The sequence below is a fragment of the Leiobunum rupestre genome, chromosome 10 (genome assembly GCF_980474605.1).
Source record: "Leiobunum rupestre chromosome 10, qqLeiRupe1.1.hap1, whole genome shotgun sequence".
In the NCBI taxonomy this organism is placed as follows: domain Eukaryota; kingdom Metazoa; phylum Arthropoda; class Arachnida; order Opiliones; family Sclerosomatidae; genus Leiobunum; species Leiobunum rupestre.
This window is the reverse complement of record NC_143393.1, coordinates 45044087-45065281: the sequence shown is the minus strand read 5'-3', so window position 1 is coordinate 45065281 and position 21195 is coordinate 45044087. Positions and strand designations below refer to the sequence as shown.

The 21195-nt window shown below is 41.3% G+C and overlaps 1 long non-coding RNA gene across 1 annotated transcript in view; it reads right to left on the bottom strand.

The window, feature by feature from the left end:
* The window catches only part of LOC149926033 (uncharacterized), a 30574-nt gene extending 11689 nt beyond the window's left edge, over window positions 1-18885 (bottom strand). Inside the window, exon 1 of the long non-coding RNA XR_016476974.1 lies at window positions 18755-18885. This is a non-coding gene — a long non-coding RNA (uncharacterized LOC149926033). The remainder of the gene's footprint in view (window positions 1-18754) is intronic.
* Window positions 18886-21195: the final 2310 nt, after the last annotated feature.

The following is a 21195-nucleotide window of genomic DNA, read 5'->3' as shown; positions in this document are numbered from 1 at the left end:
CTTGACTTCGATTGGAGACGGGTTACATTCGACAGGAGGGATTTCGTCGACAACCATGAAAACGATAGTGTTTTGTCCCTCGAGGACGTTGAAGAACGCGCTAGTGTAATTTATCTCAGCTAGCCCGCACTCCCAAGACCCCGCCAATTCGACAGGTTTCGGTAACGCGGAGGTATAGGAGGCCATCGTATTGTCGGCGTAAACCCGCATGCTAGCGTTTGAAGGTAATGTCAGATACATCTTTTTTCTTGACCCACGAGTTCGCGTTCGACGGATATCCTACAAAACTGACAAAGTATTCGACCTGATTTTTGCGTTTCCGAGACTTGAGAATTTTATCGATCTTGTATAGTCGAGGTTTAGCGACTAATTGCAGTTCTTCCTGATAGTAACGTCCCTTTATTGCCTCCCCCGTTAAATCTTCGATCGTGTAAAGGGGCGGGTCTAAATTTACGAGGTGGGTGATTTTAAAGACTTCCTTCGACCAAGTACCGGGATAGGCTTTATCAAAGACCCCCCTGTATTTGCTGATACGACAAAAGTCACCGACTTTAAGTTTAGGTTGACGCCGGCTTTTCACGGGGATTTCCTTGTAAATTGTTTTAAATTCTTTCAGGATATTATCCGGTTTCACGTCTAGAGGTGACATTTTTATCGTGGAATGTTTAGTGGTATTGTAGCTATGAATTAAATCAGGGAGGACGTCCAAGTATCGATAGGTGTTATTAGCGGTGAAATATTTATACATTTTAGCCTTTAGCGTACGATTTAGTCGCTTGACCATACACGCTTTGATTGTATCGTTTTCGCTAGTAAAGAATTTAACTTTTTTTCTTTTAAGGAAATCCTGATATTTTTTCCCCGTGAACTCCCCCCCTTTATCGGTTTGAACTTTAAGAGGCGTGAGATCCTCGAATATTTTCTCGGTCGCGGCGATTACGTCTTCGGCTTTCTTACTTTTTAAAGGGACTGCCCACGCGTGTCGCGAGAATGTATCGATACATACTAGTAGGTAATTAAAGCCGGAATTGTGTTCGGAAATGTCTCTCATGTCCGCCAAGTCCATTTGAAACTGGTCGCCAATATTAGTTACAAAAACCTTGCTCCTTTTAAATTTCCGATAGGCGGTCTTATGTAACGTGTACGATTCTTGCTTCGTTAACCATTTTTCTACCGTTTCCCGGGGAATACCTCTGTCTTTCACGGCCTGATAAAGTTTTTCCAATCCGTCGAAACTCGCGGGATGTTTTGGATCGTAATAAATTTTTTTCAAGACTGCCTCGGGGTTAGAAACTCTTCCCATATTGGTTGTTCCGTTTTCCTTTTTTTCGCGCCTCTATTGATAACCCCTTTCGATAAGTCCCGGGGTTTAAATTGGAGCGGAGTCCGAACGACCGATGCTTTTCTAGGTTTCGCCGAAAATGTAATTTTTTTCTTCTTCACTCGCGGGATTGTTTTCTTGAATGATACCGTAGGCGTGAACAAGGCGTCGAACTCGTTCCAACCGGTGGGGGGAGGCGTTCGTTTTCTGTTTATAGCCCCAACGGCGTAACTCACGAGCGTAGCGATATCTGACCCGGGCACGCGCGTTTGATCTATAAACAACTCGCCTTCACTCGACCACGAAACTTTATCGCCTAAGCTAATCAATCGGCTAATTAAGTCCTTCGCACTCGCTCTAAACTGAATCGGAACGAGATTTAAGAAGGTCGTGTCCTGCCCGGTTTCTTTTCTATTTTTTGGCTTCGTCGCTATATCCTTAATGTTTTGATATCGGTGGAACATCTGCTCGAATAATTTAACTTTATCCCTAATGTCAAGATTGGAATTGAGTACGTCGGTCATGCTATTATTTAATTCATCCACGGAGGACCCTAACGGATGTGGAAACGAAAATTGGGGGGTATCTCGAGAGGGGATGAGAACATTTTTATTATTATTATTATTATTTTTCCTAACGAGTCGAGGGGGACTAAGGCTAACTTTTGAGCGTACATTTTTTTATTTCCTTAAGAACGACCTAAAATCCCACTAAGGGCTGAAATAACGGTGGGGATGAGAATACTTAGAATCCCGTGACCTTTTTGAACTAAAATTAATTTCTTCTTACGCCAGGCTACTTTTTTAGAGGCTATCTGTCTAATGAATTTCTTTTGTTTAGCTAGTTTTCGTTTCTGACAAGGGTTTAACTTTAAATTCCCTTTCAAAGTATTATCGCAGCATTCAGCAATAGCATCAATTAAGGGTTTTTTAGCGTGATGGAGAATAGCGCGTCGCTGTTTAAAATTTGATCTACCTAGGGCCGAGAGAAAATCTTTGTGTCCGGCAACCAGGGCCGGCATTTTCGAACTGGTTAGGGACTTCTTCCTCTCCGCTGACTTTATACTCCCTACTTTTTTTTCTTAGGGATATAAACCATTTCGGTTTCGTCGGGGAAAATATCCGTTCTTAAACGGAAGTCATCGGGGCACTCCTGCCTATTGTCGATAAGAATATAGCCGTGAGGGCGTTTGGTCGCGTCGAGATAGGCCTCGATAGCGAACCGGTAATTGGCGCCTCTAAGTTGACGGAATAATATAGCGGGTTGAAGTTGATCACGAGGGTTCTTGAACAAAACAATGTAATTCGCGTTCAGCGAAATTTCGCGCGCATCCTTTGTTTTTGGGAAAATGTTCTGGGTTATAAATACGAAGCTTATATTACGGTGGTGAACGCCTTTCGTGAAGAAAGCTCCGATTTGACCATTGTTCTCGTTCATTAAATCGTCGGCGATGAGGAGAATGTGTTCGCCTTCTTCACCAGGGTAATCATCGAGATTGGGGACTCCTTCTCGGAACACTACGGAGTCTTTTAAAGTGTCATAAAGTGTTTGCCACTCGCTATAATGCCAAAATATTTTTGTCGGCGGGGGGGAAATCATTTCATCTTTATGAGTTTACCGGTGTTCTTTACTTAATACTGATGCTGCCATTTTAAGTGGGACTTATCGTCTAATATGGGTTACATTATAAGTTAATAGCTTTAAAGCCATAACGACTTATCTTTCGAATATGATGGATAAAAACAGTTAATACCGAAACTCCGCGTATAAGGGTAATTAACCAATAATTCCTTTTACAGACATTCTATAAACGGGTTATACCCGAATATTAGGATATGTTTTTTCATTCTGAACTAGTCATTTTTTTTAAATATTATTCTTTATAGCCGAACGGTAATGTTTCGAAATTATCGATAACGCGTAATTTATTGACAACTGGCCTATATTTTTTAACTTGCTTTACAGTTACCACTGTATGATCATTTAACCGACAAATATGATGGGGGATTTCGATTTCTTTCTCGAGAGTGGGCGCGTCTACGTCGATTCCGAGCATCCCTTTCAACGAGTCCATAGAGATGGAATTTCTAGTGGAATAGTTCTGCCTGAGACCTTTAGCCTTGACGACCTCCTTAATTTCACCAGTATCGCGGTTGAGTACGCGGAAGGCGTAATTTTTCGGGCCGCCCGAGCAAAATTCGGTAATAAGACAATTTGGACCAAATTCTGATAATTGATCCGTCATATCCCCAAGGAATGTTCCTTCCTGCACTAGCTTATTGCCATCGCGTGATCTATATATTAAACTATCCGTATCGTGGTATAGTATACTATCCCCTAGAGCCTCTAGGTGAGTATAGAGCCTCATTCGGGCAAAAGCGGTGGTATAACAGGCTAAAACTACGTTTACATGAGCCAGAGCCGGATCGATTTCCTTGAGATGTTCCCATTTGACAAGCAACGTCTTATCGTTTATCGCCAAGACACTTTTCCTTTCGATATTCGGGTCGTTGAATAGTTTAAAGAATTGTTCGCGGTCCTTAATGATCTCAGTTTTTACGAGGTTATTCCGTTGTCCCCACTTACCGTAAAAACTATTTAACATTAACTTCGCGACGGCACGTTTACCGGGGTTTAACGCGATCTTAGCGGGATCGAGTTTAACGCCCTCGTGGTCCTCGAAATCCGAGACGTATTTGTTTTTTTCGTCGGGGGTAGTGATCCCAGCTGGAAACCCCGAAGCCTCGGCCTTCATTTTGTACATGGTCTTGATGTAGTCCGAAAACAAGCCCCCCTCCTGGGTCTCCTTGTTATACTGCGTTGTTTGATAATGCCAAGCTTCGTACATTTCAAGCACTTTGTAACCTCTGGAAACGGCTAGTTTCAGTTCGTCGGAAACGAATGTCCCCACGAATGCCCGCTCGGGATCGGAATGAGGACACCGTCCTTGAAATCTTAGACGTGCACATGTACCACATAAAACGAAAAGAAGTCGCGAATTACAGTGCATGGGTAGAATAGGGTGAAAAAGTCTAGGAGGGGCGAGAACGCGGCACTGAATTAACCCGTCCAGCGAATCGAGATCTCGTAAATCATCAGCGTCTAGTAAAACTTTCGGGTGACCGACGGGTATTCTATCTAGAAGGTTGACAGTCGGGTAAAGTGAAAGCATGTCGACGTTAAACGCGCGTTCATCGCCTTTGGCCTTGTAGTAAAGGACTGTCGCGTTAACTCTCCCTCCGAAAAACGCGTCTCGAGGATTCAAGGGTGAAATTATCATGGCGCGTACTTTTTCGAAAAACGCCTTATCCTTCGCTTGACGGCGAAGCTGGTAAAAATCGCATTCCCAGATCTCTATAACGTTTTTCTTAAGTTTCCGGAGTTGAGCAACGACTCTGACTGTTTGTTGGTACCTGAGGTTGAACGTTTGTGAGGGATCTGACCATAAAGGTCTGTCTCTTCCCACTACTTGACAGCGAACACACCCATGAAAATAGCAGCCCTGGAACATGTAAACGTCATTTCCGTCAAGACCATCCACTTTAAATTTACCTACCATAGCCTCCCGCCCCCGCATAGCTGACACTATTCTTATACCCCTGCGTTTTTCTTCCCAGGCGAGCCATTCAAAAGCCGCGGTTGATTGTCGGTCCCTATTTCTCATCCCTCCGGGGGGGGGGAGTATCCCTATCGTGTCAGGAATGAGAAAGCGTTTCCTAAAGACGTAATTGCAGGCGCCAGGGAGCGTGATGGCAGCGCGGAAAGGGTCAGTGTCGCAGATTTCCATGAATTCACGTCTAAACGTTGCGCATCCCAGTCGGAGTATATTGACATCCGCCGTGCAATACGAAATCGCGTCTTTTAGAAAGTCAAAGTGACCGCCCGCGGCTATTTGCTCTCCGTGCCATTTAAGAAGGGCCGCTCTTTCCTTTACCCCTAGATAGTTAGCCCCGTACGCTTCGAGGGGCGGAAATTTATCCCCCTTCTCGGTCGAATAATTAGTGGTTACGGGGTCAGCGGGAACGAAATTATTTTCGACAAAATTAAACAAAAGGTGAGGGAATCTACCCTTATCCATGGAAGGTCCTAGTCCAAACGTCTTCCTAAACGCGGCGAGTCCCATGGGGATGAACGAATAGGAATCGAGAAAATTGAAATTAAAACAGTTAAAGAAGAGAATTTTAGTCCCGTTTACTATCACGAAGGGCACGAAGGTCTCGTCGATTGATAGAACCGCTTTGAAAACGAATTGGAGATCATAACATTTCGCGGCGTGTGCGAATAAGTAAATTTTTTTAATATCCGCTAGAGTTCTGATATAATCCACAAACTTCCCGACAACATTTCCCCCGTAAAAAATTTTTTGTCGCGAGCTAAAGCGGATGCAGACCCCGCAATCGAAGTTGGAGTCTCGCTCGTCGATACACGCGGGGCATACAATTTGAGATATTAGAAGGAACGGCTCATGCTCGAACGCCCCCTTTTTATTTACGTGTTGTTTATTCTGAATCGACTCGATGTCATAAAACACAAAAAGATAAGAAGGGACGCCCCCTAGTGCTAATCTTCGTTTGGTCATGTCAGGCTCGGGGTGGTCTTTAATTCGCTGGACGAAGCAAAGGTGAGGATGCGGCGCGTGCTTTTTACAAATACGACAGAAAACTTCCGAACAAGAATGGATAGTTTCCCTAGAGCGATAGTCCACGTATTTGTAACAGTCTTTGCACACTTTAACCTGACTACAGAGGGAGGGAACCGATTCGCGATGGCTTTGGAAGCATTCCAGTCCGTGGAAGGAGCGAAAACAATCGGTGCATTTGACGAGCTCGCCGGAACATTTCTGATGTCTGAAACAGGATTTGCAGAAAATCGCGCATTTGTGGCGTTCCAATTTATCGTATCCGACCAAACAGATGGAGCACGCATAATTAGTGGCGAAGAACGACGTCAATTTCGCGATTACGTCATAATGTTTCTGATTATAAATTAAATAAAGTTTATTTTCGGAGTTCCCGCCTTCCCCTTGGAATAATACTCTAGGTCTGTCGTTATAAACCTCAAAAACGATTATTTGATAGTCAGAGAGAATAAATTGGAAATGCACTAAACTCGTGAAAGCCCCGCATTCGCGTTTCGAAACGCCCGCCTCGACGCGTAACTCTTCGGCTTTTTCCCTTTGTTTTCGCGAAGAGGCCTTGTACAAAGCCTTATACTCCTGGAAATATTCTTTATTTCCGGGGTTTCGCGTTTTCTTTAAATGAGCGATAGCAATAATTAAAGCACGCGGGAGACACAATGAGTCTTTGTTTTGGACTGAGATAAAACTCCTTTTATCGCGTATATAATCGATATGCTTTTTAAGTCCGCGTCGCCTCAGAGATCCTCCGTGAGGTAATCTTACCACGTTTAACGTGAATAAAATTGGCGATTTCCAGAAATCATCTTGCTTATCCAGATAGATCTCGCCTTCGATTAAATCGAAAACATCACCGGGCTGGAGTTGCGATTTCTGGCGGAAAGAAATTTCGAGCACCCGCGCCGGGAAAACTTCCGAGGTACAGGAAATTTGAACTCGGTCATCATCGAGAAGTTGATCAAAAATAAAGGTCACGAACTGCGTAATCCCGAGCTCTACATCCGCGGTGAAGCGCGCTTCAACGTATCTTCCAACGAGATTGAATAGCGGGTATTCTTTCGTTCCATCTTGGATAATTTCAAAATTCGCGCGTAGTTCCAGCTGAAGACCCTGGCCATCTTGTTGAACGGGCGGATCCTCGATGACTTGAAGCGGAAGTGGCGGGAGCTGTAGATGATCCTCTTCTTGAAGAGCAGGAAGGTCTTCAGGCTGGGGTGCTTGAAGAGGCTGGGCGATTTCCGGCTGATTAACTCCAGCTTGAATCGGGGGTGGTTGGTCGATCTCTAGTTCATCGAGTTGAAATGGTTGAGGCGGTGGAACGTCATCATCGTCCGCGGGGAGAGGCGATAAAAGAGGAGGAATATCTTCGCTCGAATACCAGTTAAATGATGAAATCGAACTTTCGCTATCCCACTTCAAGATTTTATGTGATGGCCCCGCTTGATCTAGAAAAGGGTCCGGGATCTTACGCGGTGAAGGCGAAAACACCGGGCATGGAGAAAAAGCGTCTCTAACAAATATCGCGTTAGTGGAAGTCCCGGCTCGCGGTGAAACTTCCCCGGGAACCGTTAAATTAAGTGGTGGAAGTTGCGATGAAGATCTCCTTTTTCTAGAATGAACTAGGTTATTAACGATTGGCCCCTCGTGAAATTCTGGCGTAATATTCAAATCGAGGGGTGGGGTTTCTACTTCCGGATTCAGACACCTAATTTTACGAGTAAAGACTCGGGAATGCGAATCGCCGCGAGAAACAGTCTCTCTAAGAAATACAGCGTTAGTTTGAGGAAAAGTCCCGGGTCGGCACGAATCTAACCCTAAATCCGCTTCAGGAACCGAGTTATTATGGGTTAGAAGTTGTGAAAAAGATCTCCTTTTTCTAGAAGGAAGAAGGTTATTAACGCTTGAACCCTCGTGAAATTCCGACGAAATATTTTTCAAGCCGAGAAAAGTATCTACTTCCGGATTTAAAATTTTATTTTCCTCCTTATTAAAATAGTTAGCGCCGTCGACGCCAGATGGCGATAGCGTTCCTATATTTGGCGAGGCAAGGAGCGACTCTCTCCTCTCCTCCTCGCGCGCGGAGGATTCCGGAGAACCGAGAGCTGAAGCTAAGCCACGTGTCGCGGGGCTGTCAGCTGGGAGTTTTGACGTCTCGTTTAAAGGGAATTCCGCTAACCAATTTTCTTCTTCAGGCGGTAAAAATAAGTCGTCATTAAGCGAGTCTAAATTGTTTTCCGGGGCTCCCGTTTCATCATTGTTTTTAAAAATATTCGTTCCTTCAAGCTCAACCCCTATTGTTTCTCTAATAATATCCGCTAGTAGGGAAGTCTTTGAGGGCTTAAGGTCTCGTGCTGAAGGACATTTATCGGGAGCGCTAGGGATAATATTTTCGAGGTCTACCGAATGTCCGCTGGTTTCGGCTTTGCCGTTAATTAGTAATGCTTTTTCAAGCTGAGAAAATTGCGAGAACGGGCTGAAGTGCCCCCATTCTGGGCTTTTTTCCGGGGAAAGTCGAGTAATTTCTAGAGGGGGCGTCGCGGGACTAGACCTGATTAGTAAAGTTTTTTCAAACTGTGAATATTCCGGTGGGAGTGAAAAATCGTCCGTAAATGTTTCGGAATTCGTAATCTCTTTTTCGGGTGATTTTTCCGAAGGGTTAAAACATTTTATGAATTTTATCTCGTCACTCGAACTGGAAGAGCTGTCGTTATCTGATATCTTTTCAACCGGAGACATCCATAAATTATTTGAGAACGGGAAATCGGCGTCTAGCGAAATGTCATCAACGGGGGCGGGGTTAACCGGTAATTCACGTACTTGAGTGACCGTTGGATCGTTTGATTGGCTAGACCAATTGTAATCGAAGTCGACATATTCCTCGAATTCGTTTAATACGTCACGTTGTTTCTCGCATTCAGCTAAGAAGGTCGGGGTTTTAATCTCGGATGGGACATTATCGATTAGCGATTCCAATTCTCTTAAATTATTACAATTTCGCGGGGCTAGAGGTATAAGTTTAAGGTAGTCAATAAGTTCAATAAAAACGCGTACCAATTCCAAATCTTTCAAACATTTAGGTAATTCATGAGGGCAAAGGGTTAACGAAGTCAAATATAAAAAAAACCGGTATAAGAAATCAAGGCTTACCGGGCGTATATCCGATTTAAAATCGCGGAGTGCGTTAAGAAAATTTAGTTCCATATTTTTCGGTTAAAAAAATTCGAATGGGACTTTTTAATCGGGTCCCGGGTCTATTTATGGTCTCGCTTTTAAGACCCCCCTTCCCATCGGGGGATGGTATTCCAGACATGTAGGGGGGTGGAATAATGAATCGTGTCTTTCCAAGGCGTAATATTATTCAGGTATAATATTTCCCACGGTTTTTTGAAAAACAAGGCCATTACTCACAATTTGAACCGCTCGTAATATCCCCCCCTAAATTCATCGATAGCTTTTCTGATTCGTAAAATCTCGCTTTAGAAATAATAATCGTAACATCGTACAAGAATAACATTCCTGTCTTTTGTATTTTTTCCCCATCCGCTATAAAAATTCCTCCTTTTATTGAAAGTTAACCTTAAGTCGTAAACTCCCCGGTTGTATTCAATAACTTGGAGGCGATTTTATTTGGTGAGGAAAACTGTCTAGATTTCGTGACAATCTCTAGCGGTAAATTAAGCGTGGGTCCAATGAAACTCCTTAGAGGGTTACCCCTAGAGGTCATCCGGGTTTCGACCCCGCCCCTTAAAATGACCGGTATATCTAGCCTCGCGAATTTACCGATAGTCAGAACAAGTCCAGTAAAAAAATATGGCCTCCGGGAATTCCCGAAAACGCTGGTAAGTTTTTTCAAATTTTATTTCACTTGGTTATTTTAATTCTAACTTTTTAAATTTTATCTAGTCGTACACTCTCTTCATCATCCTCCAATTCCTCCTCTATGGAAGAGCTGGAGGCTCTTACCTCTATTTCGTGAGTTTTTTGATATTTTATATATTTTCGTTATTGTAATTTATATTTTTTTACCTAGTTATTCACCTGCAAGCCCCGTTCCGGGTTTTTCTCAATGGAACGATAACATTCTCCTTCCTTCGTCACCTGATGTGGTGATAATTTCTCCCGAGTAGGTTTTTTAAAAAATCTTTAACCCCTTTTTTAAAAAAATATCCTAAATCATTTTGTTTTTCTAAAGCCCGCTTTCATCATCTTCATCTCCCTCATCGCCTCCGCTGGCTCTTTCACCACCACCGGCACTCCTTGCTCTCCCCGCCGTTATTCCGGGCGACCACCGTTATGTGGCATCTTTAATCTCCTTGGCCGCCGTGTTACGCGGTGCATTTAATGCGACACGTAACATGGGCGACTCTCTTAGGCTTTTTTCGGTTGATCACCATGATTCGCCTTCACTTCAAGCCACCGCTCTGGACTTCCAGGTGGTGGTCGATCTTGCCTGGGCGGCCCAGAACGCCGCGATTGCTCATGTCACCTCGGTGGTAGCGGGCGATTTCGCCGAAACAGCTTTCGCTGCTGATTTGGGGTAATTGATGTTAATTTTCAGATTAATCGCGCCGCCGCCCATCCCTAATTTTCTGATCGACCCCGAAGTCGCCGTTCCTTCTCCCCCAATTATACCTTCGTAAGTTCGTTTTTTAGAAAAAGTATATTTTTTTAAAAAACTAAAATGTTTTTTTACAGCTCTGACCTCCTCAATTCACCGCCTGTTTCGCCTCCCTGGATTTAAAAAACTTTATTATATATTTTCTTGTAAATTTTTATCAATAAAAAATGTTTTTTCGAAAAAAGTGTCTTTTTAAATAATTCCTAGTAAGCTTATTTTTTTACATCTATTTCCACCATTTTACTCCTTTCTATGGAAAAAAGTCGGGTATTGTCCCCTCGCCGTTTGGCCCGCGGCAGTTTCTACTTGCAGGTGTGGGTGATTCAACCCCTACGGACACCCCCCTTCTCTCGACTTGCTCATTGTCATCTTTTTTTGACCGCGAGTGCTAGAATTCTCTGGCTTCATTTCCAAAAATGTCATCCGAAGACGACCAGCAAGAGTCAATGTAAGCTAAAATTTGGCCTATTTTTTATTTTACATTTCTTAAAAAATGATTTTCGTTAGTCCCAGAGAAGCCCGAGCGCAATCCGCGGGGAATGTCACCCCCTCCCCCCCATTCCGGCGGCAGTGTAAGTTGAAATTGGTCAAATTTCTTTTACAATTCTTTAAAAAATATGTAAATATCATAGCCCCGCTGGAGGTCGAGGACGCCTCGAGATTATTCGAGGTTGGGTGGCGCGTGGCCAATTTAATGCCCCCATCGCAGAAGCGTGAGTCGCATTTGGTCTAATTTTTCTACATTTCTTAAAAAATATGATTTTCATTAGTCCAAGACCACCCCCGCAAATTCCGGGGTACGGGCGGGAACTAATCTAAATAAAAAAAATAATAATATTTCTTTAGCCTTCAGCCGCGTTACCTGATGTGGTCCTGGACGCGATACCACCTCCGGTGGTCCTGGACGCGGTACCACCCCCGCGAATTCCAGGGTACGGGCATGCCCGTCCCGTCATCCCCGACCCGTAAGTTACTATCCTTTTAAAATTTCGGTTATTTTTTTAAATATATTTTTATCGCTAGCGTAAGAAGAAATTTAACTAATCTAAAATAATAATATTAATAATAATGAAAATAATATTTCTTTAGCCTACCGCGGAGTTACCCGACGTCGTCCTCGACGCGGTCCAGGCCATTCTAGCCGCGGCGCTGGCCGAGAGGGCACATTAATGTCTTGAGTATGTCTTACTTTTTAATCGGTGCTCCGGAAATTTTATTAAAACCTATTTCTTTTTTCCAGGTAAATTTTTTAAAAAATCAAATACTCGTTCTTATTCCACCTATAATTTTTTTTTGATACAATCAGTGATGGAAGGGTAAAAAAGAAGCCCCCTAATATAGTTAGAAACCCTTTTAGTACTTATACTAGCTTCTTTTTTTTTGAAATTTCAGCAGTATATTTCGGAATTTACTTAATAAAAAATCTTGCCCGGGCGCGATTTATTTTTTTCCCCGGGGTACATGAGTCATCCGAGAGATATTAATACCGGGGGGAGCTCCCGGGTCTGCGTCATTTCGTATTCGGGTTTCGAAGCGTTAAGATGTCTTACGATTTGGGTAGCAGGAAACAAGATGCCAACTTTCATCGGAAAATCAATTTTCGCTGGCGTTTAGGAAAAAATTCGTGTCTATCAATTGGCTTAAAAGGTGAGGACCTGGAAATATTCTTTTTCAACGACGTTACTTTCCAATCCTCAATATGCCTCCCGCCTGTAGCTTTTAATAAGATGTATCAAAATTGGTATCTCATTGAATCACATACTAGAGAAGTTGAGAAAAATAAATTTAGTCTCGAGCTTGCCAAAATTGGGGGTCGTACTTTTGAACTTCTAGCTAGTAAAGGAAACGTTACTCTTTTGGCTTATAAAAGTTTCGGTAAAAAAGAGGAATTCCAACTTGGGGAAGCGGGTATCCTAGCTTTAAATTTATGTATCCACGCCGTCGACAAACATTTGACTGAAATTGAGAAGGAGAGGCCCTGTATTGAAGCGATGTTCGAAGTTCTCAAACTTCACGTTCAACGCGTTGCCGGCTACCCTGACAGCGAAGATTTTGAAGAGATCCATTTCGGCCAAGGAGATTCTGATATATTTCCAGACGTAATGCGTAAATTTGGTTGTTATTCAAGTCCATTTACCATTATAAGCGACTATACTAATCTAATTGAGAGGCGTAACCTGACATCTGCTCTTCAAGCGTATAACTTGTTCTTCTTGTGTTTTACTCAGTTACCTAGTCTGGTGTATTATCAAAATTAAAAAATAAAAAATGAAAAAAATATATGTCTTGTTATTCAACTAATATTAGGCAATTGAATGCGCGTCGACTTATTCCTACAAAAAAGAGCAACATTGTCGGAAAAAAAGAGGGGGACCCTGGCGCGTAGAAGTCAGCGGCTTGAACGGTCATTGTAAGTATCCATAAAAGGACGGGTGGTGAACGGGGCTCTGAAAAAACGCCGGAGGCAAGGAAAAAAGGCGAGGTTAAGTATCTATGAAAATCGCTCCATAATTTTGGATCTATAAATTCGGTGGCTCTATAAAAATCGCTCCATAATTTTGCTTATCTATAAAAAATGTGAGACCTTATCTATAATTCTGCTTATCTATAAAATCGCTCTATAATCTTGCTTATCCTTGGCCAGGCCTATTTCTCTAGTGTTTGCCAACTGCCAAAAATGTAGTGAGTCTCGAAACCAGCAGGATTGTCCCCACGAAGACTCAGAACGACAAATAACTGGTACTTGGTTTGCAGATGAGGTACAGTTGGCAATCGAAATGGGTTACAAGGTCATTTCTATTCACGAAATTTGGGAATACGAGGTAGTAAAATACGACCCGATATCGAATGAGGGCGGTCTTTTCTCCGAGTACGTCAACGCGTTTCTTAAACTCAAACAGGAATCCAGCGGCTTACCCACGGGAATAGAGACCGATGAAGAGATCAAGAAATACGTTGACGAATATTACGAAAAGGAAGGAGTAAAACTTGATCCTACCAATATTAAAAAGAACCCTGGACTTCGTACCATCGCGAAGCTTTGTCTTAACTCTTTTTGGGGTCGTTTTGGTTTAAACCCTCGCAAAGACCAATCGGCTATTATTAGCGATCCCAAAAAGTTTTTCGATTTATTCTTAGACCCCGACATAGAAGTTAAATCGGTTATTCCCTTAAGTCAAACGCATTGCGTGATCAAGTGGGCGTTTTTGAAAGATATTGATCTTGTTTACCCAAACACGAACGTAGTAATTGCAGCCTATACGACCGCAATGGCTAGGATCAAGTTATACTCTTATTTAAGGAGATTAGGCCAGCTTACGTATTATTATGATACGGACAGTTGCATTTATCTAAAAGAACGAGATGGAATAGAGATTGAGACTGGAAACTATCTCGGAGACATGACCGATGAGTTGGAAAAGTACGGAAAAGGCTCGTACATCCAAGAATTGGCAACAGGTGGCGCAAAAAATTACGCCTTTAAAGTACTGAACCCTACGACCGGTAAAGTCTCCTACGAAATGAAAGTCAAAGGGTTCCGTATAAATCAAGGCATTAAAGATTTGGTTAATATGGACACGCTTAAAAGATTGATAGGTGTCGACGGAGAAACGAACGAGCCAGTAACCGTACCACAGCCGAGGCAGATTTTGCGTCTACCCGATCATACGGTCGTTTCCGTCGACCGTACTAAAATCTATAGACCCGTCGTAGACAAGGTACGGTTACTGGACGACTTCACTACGGTACCCTACGGCTATAAAGCGAATCTAATTGGTCCTGAGGACTGGGACGTAGAGCCATCCAATCGCTAATTCTCGCTAAAAATTAGTCTCTCCACTCTAAAGTGAATATAGGTTTCAGTCTTACGACTCTAAAGTAAATATAGTCTTGCGACTCTAATGTGAATATCAAGCCTATACGGGGTAAGGGATGAAATAGGTTATTCGATTATATTTTTCCTCCGCTGAAGAGTCCCATAAATTTAACCGAATTTTAATTTACATTTTCATTTGTACGCTAGTACTCGAAGAGAGATAACCATGCAATTTATTCATCCGTTTAATTGCGTAACGGCAGGCCCGAGTCAGAGTGGCAAAAGCTATTTAATTGAATCTATAATTAATCACGCAGGGGAAATGTTTGTTCCGGGTTTCAAAGAAATACATTGGTATTACGGAGAATGGCAAGCTCTATACGATAAAATGAAGCACAGGGTAGTTTTTAAAGAAGGATTGCCTGTTTTATCTGATTATGACGGAAAAGATCCTATATTATTAGTTATCGACGACCAGATGAGCGAGAGTAAAGGTCAAATTGGCGATTTATTCGTGAAAGGGACTCATCACCGTTCTCTAAGCGTTATTTTTATTACACAGAACTTATTCCATCAATCAAAAGATAGCAGAACCATTTCCCTGAATTCGCATTACATAATTTTATTGAAAAGCCCCCGAGACCGTCAGCAAGTGGCTTATCTCGCTAGACAAATGTTCCCTGATAAGTGGCGTTTTGTAGTTGACGCCTACGAAGACGCGACTTCGAGACCTCACGGTTACCTAGTATTCAATTTAACTCAAACTTGTCCCGAAGATCAAAGAGTCGTAACTAATATTTTACCGGGAGAAACGTGCTACGCTTATCTCCATAAATAAATAAATAGAACTTACATTTCGTAACTTCAATCAGTTATGAATCATGTCTCGTAGAGTACGTATCGAGAGAGACGCTCTCCGATATCTCGGTCGTTGCAAACCCGTTCAAAGAAAAGCCATTTTAGCTAAAGCCGACAAATCCCTCATAGACGCTATCAGTGAATGTATTCATAACACTTTAATTGGTAACGTAAAACTATCAAATACCCAAAAAACCAGGTTATCTAGTCATAAAAACACCCTTTGAAAACTAGCTAGTAAGCGGGTAGCTTGGAAAAGTAAAAAGAAATTGTTAGTTCAGTCTGGGGGCGGATTTTTCTCGTTTCTTCTACCCGTCGTTTCAACCCTTCTTGGTTCTATATTCGGTAGTAAACAATGAAACACGCCAGAAAAATGATTCTCGTCCCTAGCGGCGTTTTAAAGCCCGACCCGTTCCCGCACCCCCTCGCTCTGACAGTCTCTGAATTAGACGTTAAGATGGACCAAATATTAAATATGAAAGATTTAGACGACGCCTCGAAATGGATTTTATACGAACAAGCTTTAATGAGACACGGAAATCTACGTAAGCAAGCCTCGGCTCCTAAAGAAATCGAAATTGCCCCCGCACTCGACTCGCTAAGTAGGGACTGGATAGACGATTTGCCTTTGATATATTACCAAAAAGCGCAAAGCATGGTGGATCAGTTGGAAACTGTACCAGAAAGAATACGGTGGGATGAAAACGGGGAGCTCGTAATAAACGGTCGACCTATTAAAGGTTCCAATATTAGCGAAATTGCCAAAGCGTATTTAAATCCTAAAGCCTACCCAAAACCCATCGGATATTTCGCGTTTATTTCCAATTTGACCCAATTTAACTCTTCACCGGCGATCCAAGGCTTTCCATCCCCGCTAGCTCCGAGAACCCGGCAACGACGTTCTCCCGTTAAGCGCGAGTATCCTGTTCCTCAAAGAGGACGAGCGCGCAGGACAGATAAGCCCCGCCCCACTCGTAGCCTCGACCGAGATCACTCCACGTCCGACTTTTCTCTTCACTCTTATAAACAAACAAGGAGTCGCGCGCAAAAGTCGAAAATATGGGCGAAGCTATTTTAGAAAAAATATATTTTAACCCGAAGCATCCGGCGTCTTTCGGAGGCGTTGAAAGGTTATTCCAGTCTGTAAAGTCTCTCGGATTAAGTAGGGAAACTGTAGAAAAATGGTTAAGAGGAATCGACGCTTTTACGATGCATAGGCCGAAATATAAAAAGTTTCAACGAAATAAAATAGTAATTAGTAATATAAGGGAACAATACCAGGCGGATATTAACGATATGCGCTCGTTAGAGGCAGATAATGACGGATACAAATACATTTTAACAATTATAGACTGTTTTAGTAGAAAAGCGTGGGGGTTACCTCTTAAAACTAAATCGGGGAAAGAGGTTTTAAAAAATATAAAAATTGTTTTTAAAGACGGAATTCCAGATAAATTTCAATCGGACAAGGGCACGGAATTTAGGAATAAAGAAGTACAAGGATATTTCAAAAAGAATAAAGTTAAATTTTTTAGTACCGAAAATGACGAAATAAAAGCCTCTATCGTAGAAAGGTATAATAGAACGTTAAAAACAAAAATGTATAGATATTTTACCCATCACTCCACAAATAGATATTTGGAAGTCTTACAGGACTTGGTCGAAGCGTACAATTCCTCTTATCATAGCTCAATTAAAATGGCCCCTAATGACGTTTCGGAAAATAACGTATTACGTGTGTACAATAATATCTACTCTAAATATTATGCCGAGAAACTGAAAATGAAACCGCAATTCCAAGTAGGGGATTTGGTTAGAATAAATACAACTAAAATGATATTTCAAAAGGGTTTCGAAGCTAATTATACCGAAGAAATATTTAAAGTCGTAGCTATAGTTAAAAGACATCCCCCCGTTTATAAAATAAAAGACTTAGCAGAAAGCGATATAAAAGGGACGTTCTATTTTCGAGAGCTTCAAAAGGTCAGTGCGCCTCGTTCGTTCAAGTTAAACAAGATTTTACGTCAGAGAACTAAAAACGGAGTAAAACAATTGTACGTTAGTTGGCTAGGATATCCTCCATCGTTTAATAGTTGGGTTAATCACGATGACGTCTGGGATTTACATAACTCTTCCTAGTAATACTAGAGATAAGAATAAGAATAATTCAGAAAATACTCTAGCCTCGTATTCTACAACGTTGGCCAAACCCATTAGTTTACGCGGAGATTGGGAAATTGCTCTGGTAGAAATTATTTATCCTTTATCTTTTTATAACGTAAGCGAGCCAATGGGATGTGGAATAGAAATTAAGGAATTACTATCGAAACCTCCAGCCCACATAGTAGATTACAAATATACGTACGACTTCCGCGAGATACCTCAGGGCTACTACAAAAATCCTCATGAACTTTTGGCCGTACTTAATGAAAGTATTAAAAGTTTGAACCTTGATTTAAAGGAAAGCGCTAATTTAGAGTTCGATAATGATTCATTAGGAAAATTTGAATATAGTTTAGAAAGCGGACACGTACAATACACTTCCTATAGTAAACATTATTACCAACTCGAGTTAACGCCAAAGTTGAGGAAAATTTTAGGATTTAGAGATAATGTTACTAATATTTCACCTAAGGTAGCATTCAGATCAGATTCCCCTATGCAATTAAAAAAAAGAATGGCTTATCAGTACGTTGATAGAAATTGTCCCTACATGCAATATTATTTAAATCAGGCGGGGGGCGGAGTAGATTTACCTTATTTCTCTGGGATTGCGGGACAAAAAGGACACGGAATTGGTAGCTTTTTTTCAGGGCAAGCTAGGTTTGTATTCCCATTCCTAAAACAGTCTGCCAAATACGTGGGAAAAAGGGCTCTTTCTACTGGAAAGAAAGTACTCGGAGACGTCTTGCAAGGTCAGGACTTAAAAACGTCAGCCAATAAACGAATGACAGAAACTGTGGACGAAATGGCAGCGCAAGAAGGTTCGGGTCGTCGCAAGAGAAGAAAAACTACTAAGAAAGCATTGAAGAAGAAGAACCTCCGCGCAAAGAAAAAGAGTTCAGTTAAACGCCGCAAGTTCACGCGTACGGTTCGCGATATTTTTTCTCTCTAAAAATGGAAGTACTTAAAAGCGAATTAAATATTTTCAACGAACTACCAACTCAACTCAGCGTTGAAAAAGGTCAAACGGTATGGTGTAAGCCAATTTCATCTATCGACAGCAGTTCTATCATCGAATTCGTGGTACCGGGTACGGGAGACTCTTACACAGATTTGGCAATGACAATGATATATTGTAAAGTCAAAATCGTCAAAACCAACGGTGACAACTTAGATGCCGGGTCTAACGTTTCGCTCGTGAACAATTCTCTGCATTCGCTATTCAAACAATGCGAAGTGAAACTCAATGATACGACGGTTTCACCATCGGCCTCAAATTACCCCTATAGGGCCTATATCGAAACCTTGCTCAACTTTGGGTACGATGCAAAAAACACTCACCTTGCGACATCTGGATGGTACGATGACACGGCTGGAAGTATGGATCTGATAACAAACGCCGGATTCATAAAACGTCAGACTCTAGCCGCTGAATCAAAAGAAATTGAACTTTACGGGAACATTTTTTGTGACATTTTTAATTTCAACAAATATTTAATTAATGGCGTACAACTTAAGGTTTCACTCACTAGAAATAGCGATAATTTTACCCTTTTTAGCGACACTGTCGACGCGTATAAAGTCGAATTTATAGACGCTGCTCTAATTGTACGTAAAGTTAAAATTATGCCTAAAATTTTATTAGCCCATCAGCAAGGATTATTGCGTAGCAATGCCACATTGGCTAGTTCTATTCAGAACGATAGTTTTGACAATATATTCTTAGGTCCGATGCCCAACAGAGTCATTATTGGTTTAGCCACCAACAAAGCGTATAAGGGCTCCATTAAGTCTAATCCTTATAATTTTGAAAATTTCGACCTAAATTATTTGGCTCTATACGTTGATAACGAACAAATCCCTTCGAAAGCGTTGACCCCTAATTTTAATAGTAAACAATTTACGCTAGCCTATCATTCGCTATTCTCGGGATCTGGGATACTCTACCAAGACGAGGGAAATCACATCGCGTTGGCTCACTTTCCTCTAGGCTTTGCCCTATATGCTTTTGATTTAACCCCCGACAATTCGGCCAGTGACGTCACGTTTTGGAACCCCGTAAAGAGAGGGCAACTACGTTTAGATTTAGGATTTGGTACCCCTTTAAAAGATTCTACGGTCGTTATCGTGTACGCTGAATTTCAATCTTGTTTACAGATAGATAAAAATAGGAACATTATTCGAGACTATTAAAATGACTACGACAAACGTGGACTTATCTCAGGCACTGTATAAAACACCGAACTTTTTAGGCGTTTTTTCTTCAGATAATTTAAAACCCATGGTGAAATATCCGCAATCGCTTATCATTAATTTTGATAAAAGGGGAGAAACAGGTTCTCATTGGATTTGCGTCTACGTCGATGGCCGAAAACGGGGGTTCTATTTTGATTCAATGGGGCTTCCCCCATTTTTACCCCCAATCAGAAAATATTTAAATTCAATGTGTAAGACGTGGACATTTAGCAAAAGACGATTGCAAGGACTAACTAGTAACGTTTGCGGCGAATATTGCGTAATGTATATTTTGCATAGAACTAAAGGACAGAGTACAAAAACGTACTACCAAAAGTTTTCCAAAAATTGGGAAAAAAACGACAGCAAGATATTTTTATCTTTCGCAAATCATGCTAGAAAAATCATCACATCGAATTTGGCGAATCCATTAGCTAGAGAGAGAGGTATGGTGACTGACTGGAAAAAATCCGGTTCCAGAGGATAAAACAATATATTCCCACGCTATCTGGTATCTTTTAGAGATATGACCCGACCTCTCTCGAAAACATGCGCGCGATTCTACGAGCGCCAAACTATTTACTTTCGAATAAAATAAACCATCCAAAAACAAAAAAATTCAAATAGAATCAGAAAGTATTGGTATACTAGTTAGGACAACGGGGGTGGTTTACGCAATCTAGCATGAAAACAAAACATTGGTAGAAATATATTATTCCTGTACGTTCTATTTAAAGTACTTTCTAAAAGTCATTGAAATCTGTTACCGTCTTGAACCATTACCCGTCATTAACAAAATATCTTTAGTACACGCAAAATAAGATTGGTGAAAAAAACATTGCCTTAGATAATTTAACAGGGATTTAGTTAGCTTTGGGTCTTGTAATGATAAAAAAGATTGAAATTGACTCTGCCATTTTATTTAATAATATAAACTCATGTACGCGAAAAAAAACAATTGTAAACAATTTTTCCTATGTAACTTTTTCAATCTTAATAAATACTTTAAAACGTAACAAAAAAAGACTCTTTATTGAAAATCGCTTACCCTTTTTTTTTCAGAATTTCGTTAAGTCAACCAGTTCGATGCAAGAACGTACTACAATGCGGACTCTTATCTGTAAATTTGCTAGACTTTGCACGAACCTAAACCATCTTCTCGTGACGTACGCTAAGAGGAAGATGGTGGAAATTCCCAGTCTCACGAAATTAATTATCTACGAACACTATTTAACCAATGGAAAAATTTACCGACTTTACCCACTTATTTACACACTGAATAGATTCCACACTCACTCACTCACTAACTTAGATTTCATCACGGAAAAGAAGGAGATAGGATATAGGAGCTAGGAATTGGTGGGGATGGAAAATGGTATAAAAAGGGCGTAAAAAAATTATTCCAACCTTTTTCTTTGCTTGGAGCAAAACGAAAACGAAATCAAAAATGAGGTAAATATTATTTTAAGATTTAAATAACTTTTAGAACAAAAATTTTAGATTTTAATTTTCTTCATGTAGAATTGAAGAATTGAAGGGGATAGTAA